Raw genomic sequence first — 13,358 nt, forward strand, 5'->3', positions numbered from 1 at the left:
AAAATCAGAGCAGAACTGAAGGAAATAGAGACACAAAAAAACCTTCAAAAAATCAACATATCCTGGAGCTGGTTTTTTGAAAAAATCAAAAAAATAGATAGACTGCTAGCCAGACTAATAAAGAAGAAAAGAGAGAAGAATTGAATAGATGCAATAAAAAATGATAAAGCATCCTTATAGTAGAATGATTTATAATCCTTTGGATATATACCCAGTAATGGGATTGCTGGGTCAAATGGAATTTCTATTTCTAGGTCCTTAAGGAATGTTCATTGCAGCACTGTTTACAATAGCAAAGACCTGGAATCAACCCAAATGCCCATTGATGATAGACTGGACAGGGAAAATGTGGTACATATACACCATGGAGTATTATGCAGCCATCAAAAATGATGAGTTCGTGTCCTTTGTAGGGACATGGATGAACCTGGAAACCATCATTCTCAGCAAACTGACAGAAGAGCAGAAGATCAAACACCGCATGTTCTCACTCAAAGGCAGGTGTTGAACAATGAGAATACATGGACACAGGGAGGGGAGCACTAGACACTGGGGTCTGTTGGGGGGAAATGGGGGAGGGATGGGGGGTGGGGAGGTGGGGAGAGATAGCATGGGGAGAAATGCCAGATATAGGTGAAGGGCAGGAAGGCAGCAAATCACTCTGTCATGTGTGTACCTATGCAACAATCTTGCATGTTCTTCACATGTACCCCAAAACCTAAAATGCAATAAAAAAAAAGAAAAAAAAATGATAAAGGGGATATCACCACCAATTCCACAGAAATACAAACTACCATCAGAGATTACTACAAACACCTCTATGCACATAAACCAGTAAATCTAGAAGAAATTGATAAATTCCTTGACATTTATGCCCTCCCAATACTAAACCAGGAAGAAGTTGAAACCCTGAATAGACCAATAACAAGGTCTAAAGTTGAGGCAGCAATTAATAGCCTACCAACCAAAACAAGTCCAGGACCTGATGGGTTCACAGCCACATTCTACCAGACATGCAAAGAGGAGCTGATACCATTCCTCCTGAAACTATTCCAGACAATACAAAAAGAGGGAATCCTCCCTAACTCATTCTATGAGCCCAACATCATCCTGATACCAAAACCTGGCAGAGACACAACTTTTTTTTTTTTTTTTTTTTTTGAGACAGAGTTTCACTCTTGTTACCCAGTCTGGAGTGCAATGGCACGATCTCAGCTCACTGCAACCTCCGCCTCCTGGGTTCAGGCAATTCTCCTGCCTCAGCCTCCTGAGTAGCTGGGATTACAGGCACGTGCCACCATACCCAGCTAATTTTTTGTGTGTGTGTTTTTAGTAGAGACGGGGTTTCACCTATTGACTAGGATGGTCTCAATCTCTTGACCTCGTGATCCATCCGCCTCGGCCTCCCAAAGTGCTGGGATTACAGGCTTGAGCCACCGTGCCCTGCCGAGACACAACTTTTTAGGCCAATATCCATGATGGACATTGATGTGAAAATCTTCAGTAAAATACTGGCAAACTGAATGCAACAGTACATCACAAAGCTCATCCATCATGAACAAGTCGGCTTCATCCCTGGGATGCAAGGCTGGTTCAACATATGCAAATCTATAAACGTAATCCATCACATAAACAGAACCAAGGACAAAAACCACATGATTTTCTCAATAGATGCAGAGAAAGCCTTTCACAAAATTCAACAGCCCTTTATGCCAAAAACTCTTAATAAACTAGGTAACAATGGAATGTATCTCAAAATAATAAAAGTTATTTATGACAAACCCACAACCAATATCATACTGAATAGGCAAAAACTGGAAGCTTTCCCTTTGAAATCTGGCACAAGACAAGGTGCCCTCTCTCACCACTCCTATTCAACATAGTATTAGAAGTTCTGGCCAGAGCAATCAGGCAAGAAAAAGAAATAAAGGGTATTCAATTAGGAAAAGAGGAAGTCAAATTGTCTCTATTTGCAGATGACATGATTGTATATTTAGAAGACCCCATCGTCTCAGCCCAAAATCTCCTTAAGATGATAAGCGACTTCAGCAAAGTCTCAGGATACAAAATTAATGTGCAAAAATCACAAGCATTCCTATACACCAATAACAGACAAACAGAGAGCCAAATAATGAGCAAACTCCCATTCACAATTGCTACAAAGAGAATAAAATACCCAGGAATACAACTAACAAGGGATGTGAAAGACCTCTTCAAGGAGAACTACAAACCACTGCTCAGGGAAATAAGAGAGGATACAAACAGATGAAAAAACATTCCATGCTCATGGTTAGGAAGAATCAAATTGTTAAAATGACTATACTGCCCAAAGTAATTTATAGAGTCAATGCTATCCCCATCAAGCTATTACTGACCTTCTTCACAGAACTGGAAAAAACCACCTTAAGGTTCATATGGAACCAAAAAAGAGCCCACATAGCCAAGACAATCCTAAGTAAAAACAAAACAAAACTGGAGGCAGCATGCTACCTGACTTCAAACTATACTACAAGTCTACTGTAATCAAAAGAGCATGGTACTGGTACCAAAACAGAGATATAGAACAATGGAACAGAACAGAGGCCTCGGAAGTAATGACACACATCTACAACCATCTGATCTTTGACAAACCTGAAAAAAACAAGCAATGTGGAAAGGATTTCCTGTTTAATAAATGATGTTGGGAAAGCTGACTAGCCATGTGCAGAAAGCTGAAACTGGACCCCTTCAAGACACCTTACACTAAAATTAACTCCAGATGGATTAAAGACCTAAACATAAGCCTAACACCATAAAAACCCTAGAAGAAAACCTAGGCAAAACCATTCAGGCATAGGCATAGGCAAGGACTTTACGACTAAACACCAAAAACAATGGCAAGAAAAGCCAAAATAAACAAATGGGATCTAATTAAACTTAAGAGTTTCTGCACAGCAAAAGAAACAATCATTAGAGTAAAACAGCAACCAATAGAACAGGAAAAAATTTTTGCCAGCCACACATCTGACAAAGGGGTAATATCCAGAATCTATGAAGAACTTAAACAAATTTACAAGACAAAAGCAAACAAACTCATCAAAAAGTGGGCTAAGGATATGAACAGACACTTTTCAAAAGAAGACATTTATGCAGCCAACAAACGTATGAAAAAATGCTCATCATCACTGGTCATTAAAGAAATGCAAATCAAAACCACATTGAGATACTATCTAGCACCAGTTTGAATGGTGATCATTTAAAAATCTGGAGACAATAGATGCTGGAGAGGATGTGGAGAAATAGAAACACTTTTACACTGTTGGTGGGAGTGTAAATTAGTTCAACCATTGTGGAGGACAGTGTGGCGATTCCTCAAGGATCTAGAAATAGAAATATCATTTGACCCAGCAATCCCATTACTGAGTATATATACCCAAAGGATTATAAATCCTTCTATTATAAAGACACATGCACACATATGTTCATTGTGGCACTGTCATGGAATACTAGGCAGCCATAAAAAAGGATGAGTTCATGTGCTTTGCAGGGACATGGATGAATCTGGAAACCATCATTCTCAGCAAACTGACACAAGAACAGAAAACAAAACACCTCATGTTCTCACTCAAAAGTGAGTGTTGAACAATGAGAACACATGGACACAAAGAGGAGAACACATACTGGGGCCTGTTGAGGGATGGGAGAGCTAGTGGCAGGATAGCAGGGCATGGGGAATTGGGAAGGCATAACATTAGGAGAAATACCTTATGTAGGTGATGGGGTGATGGATGCAGCAAACCACCATGGCATGTGTATACCTATGTAACAAACCTACATGATCTGCACATGTACCCCAGAACTTAAAATATAATAAAAATAATAACCAGAAAAAAAAAAAAAAGGGGGGCAAAGGGAAGGGTAGTGGATGGGGGGGTGGGGGAGGAGAGATGGGGATAGTTAATGGATTAAAAAAAATAGAAGAATGGATAAGGCCAGGAACAGTGATTGACACCTATAATCCCAGCCCTTTGGGAGGCCAAGGAGGAGGGATCACTTGAGCCTAGTAGTTCAAGACCAGCCTGGGCAACATAGTGAGATCCTCTCTTTGCAAAAAATACAAAAACTAGCTGCGTGTGGTGACTCATGCCTGTGGTCCCAGCCGATTGGGAGGCTGAGGTGGGAGGCTCACCTGAACCCAGGGAGGTTGAAGTTACAGTAAGCTGTGATCCAGCCTACTGCACTCCAGCCTGGGCAGCAGAGTGAGGCCCTGTCCCAAAACAAGCAAACAAACAGAATAAGACCTAGTATTTGATAGCACAACAGGATGACTCTAATCAATAATAATTAAATTATACATTTAAAATAATTAAAAGAGCATAACTGGATTGTCTGTAACACAAAAGATATATGCTTGAGGGGGTGGATATCACATTCTCTATGATGTAATTATTATGCATTACATGCCTGTATGGAAACATTTCATGGACCCCATAAATATCTACATTTATGTACCCACATAATGGGCAAAGGACATGAATATTTTCCAAAAGAAGACATACCAAAAGTTAACAAACATATGAAAAATGCTCAACAATACTAATCATCAGACAAAAGCAAATTAATACCACAATGAGATATCATCTTACACCAGTCAGAATGGCTCTTACTAAAAAGTCAAAAAACAATACATGTTGGCAAGGATGCAGAGAAAATGAAACGCTTACACATTGTTGGTGGGAGTGTAAATTAGTACAACCTCTATGGAAAACAGTATGAAGATTTCTCAAAGAACTAAAAATAGAACTACCATTGATCCAGCAATCCCACTACCAGGGATCTGCCACGAGGAGAAGAAATAATTACATTAAAAAAGATACCTGATGCTTTTGTAGTTCATGAGCGTGATGATTGGGTGTTCACGTACATGCATGAGATGTGTCACCCTCAAACTTTGTTGCGAAGTTGGAATAGTGCCTGTCTGACATGAAGAAAATTTTAACTTTAAAAAGATACCTGCCCTTGTATGTTTATCATAGCACCATTTAAAATAGCAAAGATTCAGAATCAACCTAAGTGTCCATCAATGGATAACTGGAAAAAGAAAATGTGGTGTATATATAGAACTCCACCACGAAAAAGAATGAGATCGTGTCTTCTCCAGCAACATGGATGGAATTGGAGGTCATTATTTTAAGTAAAATAATTTAGAAGCAGAGAGTCAAATACTACATGTTGTCACTTATAAGCAGGAGCTAAACAATGGGTCCACATGAACCTACCGAATGGATTGATAGACACTGTAGTCTCCGAAAGGTGGGAAAGTGGCAGAGGGGTAAGGAATGAGAAGCTACCTAATGGATACAATGTACACTATTCAGGCGATGGTTACACTAAAAGCCCCCAGACTTCACCACTACACAGTATGCCTGTGTAGCAAAATTGCACTTGTACCCCCGAAATCTGTTTTTTAAATAGGAAGTAGGGCAAACCCAATATGACTGGCATTCTTAGAAGACGGGGCCTGCATGCACGGAGGGAAGACCGGTGAAGAGGCAAGCCATCTGTAAATCAAGGGTAGCCATCTACAGAATCCAGGATAGATGCCTCGGAGGAACTCAACCCTGCGGGCATCTTGATCTAAAACGAGCTTGTCCAACCCACAGCCCGCTGGTGGGGTCGTGGTGGCATGTGGCCCAGAATGGCTTTGAATGCGAGTCAACATGAATTGACAAACTTTCTTAAAACATTAGGAGACTTTTTGGTGATTTTTTCTTTTTTTTAACTCACCAGCTATCAGTGTATTTTATGTGTGGCCCAAGACAATTCTTCTTCTTCCAATGTGGCCCAGAAAAGCCAAAAGATTGGACACCCCTGAATTATAGACCTTTCTGCAACTAAAACTGTGAGAAAAATAGATGCCTGTTGTTTAAGCCACCCAGTCTGTGGTATTTTGTGATGGCAGCCTTAGCAATCTAATGCACAACCTTATTTCTTATGTTCTATTTCTGTTCCTGTGTGCTCTATCACAAGTGAAATGCTGGAAATTCTGAAGACATGAATGCTTCCAGTGTAAATACATTTCTTAAGAACCTGCTGCAAAGTTTGTGTAAATGGCTTTAGAAATTATGGCCCACAAGATGATTCCTATGGCAATGGAGAGATGGTTTTTAAAATAAACTTCTATGGTAATATAGATGACTTAGGAGCAACCATGAAGTTGATTTGTGGGAGTTCCAGCCAGGATCTTACACTTAGCTTTATTAGTGTACCAGAGTTGGCTGAAAACAAGAATGCTGACTTTTGCCACTCAAGCTCATTGAAATGTACAAAGCATACAGAAAACGTATTACTTTTCAGTAAGGGGTATTTCTTTCTAGTGGCTAAAATACTCCTACTCCTTTCTGAGACATTTTCTTCTCACCAGCAAAATACTAAGAAAGACATATTGTCAAATTGGCCAGGTACAGTGACTCATGCCCGTAATCCCAGCACTTTGGAAGGTCGAAGCGGGTGGGTCACTTGGGGCTAGAAATTGGAGACCAGCCTGGGCAACATGGCAAAACCCATCTCTACAAAAAATTAAAAAGTTAGCCAGACATGGTGGCATGTGCCTGTGGCCTCAGGTACTCTGGAGGCTGAGGTGGAAGGATCGTTTAAGCACAGGAAGTCAAGACTTCAATGAGCCATGATCACACCACTGCACCCCAGCCTGGGCAACAGAGCAAAACCTTGTCTCAAAAAAAAAAAAAAAAAAGTGATGGGAGTGTAGCATTAGAGTGAAGGAGGGTGATGGACAGTTGTAGAGGTGTTCATCCAGTTCTTGGTCCCTGTCCCAACAGAGCCACTCTGCCGGCACAGAAAGCTGGTGCTCTCCAGAGTAGCATCTCTCACCCAGACAGTGCCAGGTTGGCACTGCCAACTTTGCATGCTCCAAGGTGACCCTGCTTTTCCTGTTTACTATTTATCCAAAAAGGACACAATTTGACTTGTGTCAATTTGATCTGGAAAAGAAGGATTTGATTTCCCATTTCTAATGACAAATCACATTTAGGTTGGCATTTTAGCTGTTCACAAATTCTCCTACTCCTTTCTGAGACATTTACAGGCAGTTTCTTGTTTTACACTGAGAGATATCAATCATCCCCACTATATGTGGATTTTACTAAGCACTGTGAGTGGCCTTTCCTCCAGGTTTTGGAAAGGGTAAGATTAAAAATATTGAGCTACAAAGTATTGGTCAGGATACAGAGCAACCGGAGCTCTTATATGTACATTATTGCTGAGTTCAGCCGCTTTAGAAAACGGTTTGACAATAACCACTAAAATTAAACATACACCTATCCTATGACCCAGCAATTCTGCTTCTGCACATACACAAAAGAGAAAGTAGTGCTACTGCCAATCAAAAGACATATGCCAATGTATTCTTTTTTTCTCTCTCTCTGAGACACAGTCTCTCACTCTGTTGCCCAGGCTGGAATGCAGTGGTGCAATCTCGGCTCACTGCAACCTCCGCCTCCATGATTCAAGTGGTTTTCCTGCAGCGATTCTCCTGCCTCTGCCTCTCAAGTAGCTGGGATTACAGGTGTGCACCACCATGCCTGGCTAATTTTTCTATTTTTAGTAGAGAGGAGGTTTAGTCAGGCTGATCTCAAACTCCTGACCTCAAGTGATCCACCCGCCTTGGTCCCTCAAAGTGCAGGGATTACAGGCATGAGCCAGGGTGCCCAGCCAACATAGGTATTCTTAAGTTTTATTTATAAGTCAATACTGAAAATAATCTGGGTGCCCATCAACTGGAAACTGGATAAATTCTGATATATTCTGATAATGGAATGCTATCCACAAATTTTAAAAGTCTACTGATACAAGCAACAACATGAATGAATCTCACCCACAAGTGCGGTGAAAGAAACTAGACACAAAAGAGAAATACTCTGCAATCCCATTGATAGGAAGTCCACAAAGAGATAAAACTAAGGATTGTGCTACAAATCAGAATAGTGGTCACTTCTGGCAAAGGCCAGGGGTAGACAAGGAAGGAGCACAAGGGAACTTTTGCCAATGCCATAAGTTTTTTTAAATCTTGATCTAGGTGGTAGCTACAGGAGTATATACATATGTATTGAGCTGTATACTTATATTTTGTGTACTTCAATGTGCCCTTTGGTTTTGTAGCTAAAAAGAAAACTAAGTAAATGAATAAGTAGATTCTAAGTAAGAGACTAAATGGGTAGAAGCAATGATCCTTCTCATTTTTTTGTCTTTTCTAGACAATGCTTAAAGCCATAAAGGAGTAGAAATTAGTAGTATTGACACAGAAATGAATAGTCTTTAAAACAGCTATGGCAGGCCGGGTGCAGTGGCTCAGGCCTGTAGTACCAGCACTATGAGAGGCCAAGGTGGGAAGATCACTTGAGCCCCAGGAGTTCAAAACCAGCCTGGGCAACATAGCAAGACCCACCCCCACCTACGCTTTTTTAATTAAAATATAAATATATAACAAAACAAAATAAAATATCCATGACATCACATTATTCAGATTTTTACAAATAATTTTTTAATAAATCCATGTATTTTCTCATATGGAAATGAAAAATACCATTCCATTTTAAATGATCAGGGACTCTTGATTTTCCTCAGAGTCTGCAGTTTGACTTTAACAATCAAACACACAGCACCATCTCTACCCTTAAACCATGCTTGAAATCTCTGTTAGATTACGAAAAGTGATGCAGGGAAGTTTTTTAACTTCTCAAATCTGAAAAAGACCAGCTGGATTTCTGTAAAGAAAGAATAAAATAGAATTGATGCTTTTTAGCTGTGATCCTTCTCTGGTGGGAAATGCAACGTCAATACAAATACTTTCCACATTTGGCCTCCTGTTTGTTAGGAAAACAAGAAACAAGAAGTTGACTTTGGGAGGACGAATCTTGGGCCAGAACTCTGCTCCAGGCAAAAAAGGTAGCAGCATCAGCAACCACTACGGGACTGAAGTGGGAGGAAGGGTGTTGGACACATTGAGATAAAGTCTAGGAAACTCGGCTGTTGTCTGGAAGCAATGTGCAGAAAAGTGGAGACGCACTTGAGGAGAAGGAGGCCGTGGAGTTTGAATGACAGCTTGTCTTCATCCTTAGCTCCCTCCTGCTGACCTCCTGGAAAATTAGATTTGCACCCAAGGGAAAAAGTCTGCATGCATTTCCTCAGCCATAATTTACTTTTTTTAAAAAAAGATGGTATTAGACAAGAAAATGATTAGACGCTAAAAAGAAAAAAAAAATGTGACATAATGGAATAGAAAGAACTATCCAAAACTTTCTTTGAAGAGTTTGTTCTTCCATGAGTGGGTTACGTGGCCTTGTGTGACACGTTCCGCCAACTTTTCTGGGTCACAGATTCCTCATTTGTGAAATGGAGGGACTGAGTTGGATAATCTCTATCAGCCCTTCCTGCCCTAGCGCTAAGTTGTGTTCCATATTCTCTATTTAAAGAACCTGAAAAAGATGTGATAAAGTTTTAAAAAGAGTTTCATCAAATATGCTTTAAAAAGGAAAGTTGGTGCTTAGAGGGGTCCGCTTCCAGTAATGTGACATTTTACGCCTCTGAGCATCTCCTCTGAGCTGATCTCATTTTGGTACTTTTTCTCTCTCTGTATATGATTCTTCCAAATGCCAGTTCCTCTATTAACATCAGTCTCAATTCAGAATACTAACCACCCTCCTGTACCATCTTGGGAGCTCCAAATAGAATGTTACTAAAAGGACAATTGTTTTTTGTCTATTTACAGAGACAGAGAAAGGGATGAAGGCAATCATCAAAGCCTCAGCTCCCTTCCTCGGGCCCTGGAAGACGGAAATACACCAGCTTCAATGGGAGCAAAGCTCTGGCTCAGCAGCCTGGCCAGGATGTCTCTACTAAGAACCATTTATACAGGTTCACTGGCCTGAGCAAAATTGAGGGTTCACTGTTCAATTTCAACAGAAATTTAAAAATGAACAAAAATGGAGCTCTCTAGAAAAGAAGTTGAAATGACCATAGCATCAGTCTTATAATACAGGGTATAATTGTTTCTAGGTGTTTTCATGTTCCCGATGCTACCACAGGTGTGAGTCACTGAGCCCGGATAAGGCTATCATATCCTTATAAGGATACATGACCTATGAGGAACCGAATAATTTGAAATTGACAAGACCCTGTCACCTCGGAATCTTGTCAAAATGCAGATTCTGATTCAGAGGGTCTAGGGCACGTCATGACCTCCTGCAGCTGACAAGCTCATGGTGCTGCTGGAGCTGCCGATCCATAGTCCTACTTTGAGTAGGAAGGGTGCAGAGCCTTTCAGATTCATTCTGGATTCTGCATCTATCTCATAACTAATGGATCTAGTCTCTGGCATTTATTAACCAAGACATCCTCTGATCAATAATCCTGCATCTGCAGGATTTTGGTAATTGACTTGAGACTGCATTTTCAGGTGCTAGTAGTATTCTAAAAACAGTGATTAGAGTTTGGAGGTTATAAGTTTGGTTCATGTCCTACCTTCACTACCCATTTCTTGTGTATTACCTTGGGAAGAATAGTTAATGATCTGTACCTCCATTTCTTAGTTTCTTCATCTCTGCAGTTTCTAGAATTCAATAAAGCCATCACCTTGACACAGGGCTTCAGTTTTCTCATCTGCACAATAGACTTGTGTCAAGGAGATGTTAAGAGAATTAAATCAGATAATGTGCCAGCACATAGTTGGTATTTGTTCAGTGTTAGCTAAGATAATTTACATTATTTTTTTGTTTCACTATCCCAGGTGTTTTAGTGCACTATAATTTTTTGGTAGAAAATATGTGGCCGGGCGCGGTGGCTCAAGCCTGTAATCCCAGCACTTTGGGAGGCCGAGGCGGGTGGATCACGAGGTCAAGAGATCGAGACCATCCTGGTCAACATGGTGAAACCCCGTCTCTACTAAAAAAAAATACAAAAAATTAGCTGGGCATGGTGGCGCTTGCCTGTAATCCCAGCGACTCAGGAGGCTGAGGCAGGAGAATTGCCTGAACCTAGGAGGCGGAGGTTGCAGTGAGCCGAGATCGCGCCATTGCACTCCAGCCTGGGTAACAAGAGTGAAACTCCGTCTCAAAAAAAAATATGTATATAGCTTGTAATTCCAGAACTTCAGGAGGCTGAGGCAGGAGGATTGCTAGAGCCCAGGCTGGAGTTCAAGACAAGCCTAGGAAACAAAGTGAGGCCCTGTCTCTACAAAAAATAATAAAATAAAATAATCCAGGCATGGTGGCATGCACCTATAGTCTCAGTTACTCAGAAGGCTGAGGCAGAAGGACCCCTTGAGCACAGGAGTTTGAGGTTGCAGTGAGCCATTATTGCACCACTGAACTCCAGACTTGGTGGCAGAGAGAGACCTTGAAAAATAAAGAGAGAAAGAAAGACAGAAAGAGAGAGGGAACGAAAGAAAGAAGGAAAGAAAGAAAGAAGGAAAGAAGAAAGAAAGAGAGAAAGAAAGAAATAGAGAGAAAGAGAGAAAAAAAGAAAGGGAGGGAGGGAGGGAGGGAGGGAGGGAGGGAGGGAGGGAAGGAAGGAAGGAAGGAAGGGAAAGAAAGAAAGAGAAAAAAAGAAAAGAAACATACATTCATTATTCAGATTAGTAAACTTTGGCTCCTAACGTACCAACATTCCCTGGATTTGCCTAATGTCTACACCTAGTTAAAATAGAAACCTGCTGAAAAAGATCATTAAGAAGGAATCAGTGGTGGGAACTAGGGGCAGAAAGGGTGTGATGGGCTAAATTGTGTTTCCCCCACCGCTGCCAAAATTTATGTGTAAAAACCCTAACTCCCAAGACCTCAGAATATGACCATAGTTGGAAATGAGGTCTTTAAAAACTCTGTTAACATTATCTTTAGGGCGGGGCCCTATTCCCCTGGACTGGTGTCCTTGTAAGAGAAAGAGACGCCAGGGGTGTGTGTGCACAGAGGCCATGTGAGTACAAACAGCAAGAATGTGGCCATGTGCAAGCCGAGGAAAGAAGCCTCAGAACCCCGCTGATATTCTGCTGGTATCTGCGGATAGCTTCCAGAAGTGTGAGAAAATAAATTGTCATTGTTTAAGCTACCCATGCTGTGGTATTTGCTGCAGCAGCCCTAGCAGTGAAATACAGGAGAAAAAGAAACCCTGAAGCAAGAGGAGCTTTTCTCATGCACAAACTACGCTCCACAAATATGCTGGCATTTTCCAGGAGAGCTTCCACTGCTCATCATTTTTATTAGTTTCAATAAAATTATTTAATGCACAGCTAAAAAGTGCCATTTTCATACTTTCAGATGAATAACTTTTTATATGAATAGCTTTATGAATCGGAGGTGGAGGAAGTCCTTGTTGCACTGCTGTATGAATTTTAATTCATTCTCTGGTCTTCTTTCCTGTAGCTGACAGGCAAGACCTACACATGAAGCTTGCGGCAGCACACATGGGATCAGCCCCTTATCTGGCAGGCCTGAGGAACTGGGCAGTTTAACAAAGGTGGTAGGCAGAATAACAGTTCCCACTCCACCCACCACCAGAGATGTCCACATTCTACTGCTTGGAACCTGTGAATGTGGTTGAATGAAGGATCTTGAGATGGGGAGATTGTCCTGTATGCTCCAGGGAGGCCCAATGTAATCACAAGTGTCCTTGTAAGAGTAAAACAGGGAAGTCAGAGTAGTAGAAAATGTGATGATGGAAGCAGAGCTAGGAATGATGAGAAGGCGGCGCCATAAGGCACAGAATGCTAGCAGCTTCCACGGGCTGAGAAAGGCAAGGACACAGATTCTCTCCTGAAGCCTCAGGAAGGGGCAGAGCCCCACAGACACCTTGATTTTAGACTTCTGACCTCCAGAACTGTGAGAGAATAAATCTCTGTTGTTTTAGTAGTTACAGCAGCCATAAGAAATGAGCACGATGAATATTCTGGTTTCCAGGGAGCAGACCGTGATAGGCCTCTCGATGTAGTGTAGATTTAGGGTCTGGTGAATTTTTTTTTTTTTTGACAAGGTGTCTCTCTGTCAACTTGGTAGCGGATAATACAATAATGAAATACCATATGTTAGACTATTATTCTTTCCATTGCATAGATATGCTTTATATAGTCTAGTATATAAAGTATGTTTTACAATAACATTTTAAAACTTAAAAAGTTATTAAGAGTTTTAAGACAAAGAAATCTGTGAGTTGGCTCAAGCCCAAAATCCATGAAAAACCAGAACAAAACTAAGTCTTCTGATGCATGTAGATTACAATTGTTATGAACAATTCTTCCCTAAATATGCCTAATCAACATTAACCCATTAAATGAGAATTTCCAGGCTTTTCAGACTACTGAGTGCACATAA

At 40.9% G+C, this 13,358-nt stretch overlaps 1 non-coding gene across 1 annotated transcript; it reads left to right on the forward strand.

The window, feature by feature from the left end:
- Positions 1-4,859: 4,859 nt before the first annotated feature.
- Positions 4,860-4,963, forward strand: LOC116548850. Its single transcript, XR_004267568.1, has one exon. It is a non-coding gene; the product is annotated as a small nucleolar RNA U13 (small nucleolar RNA).
- The last annotated feature ends 8,395 nt before the right edge of the window (positions 4,964-13,358 follow it).

The sequence above is a fragment of the Sapajus apella genome, unplaced genomic scaffold (genome assembly GCF_009761245.1).
Source record: "Sapajus apella isolate SASKATOON/1434 unplaced genomic scaffold, GSC_monkey_1.0 scaffold5, whole genome shotgun sequence".
Taxonomy (NCBI): Eukaryota; Metazoa; Chordata; class Mammalia; order Primates; family Cebidae; genus Sapajus; species Sapajus apella.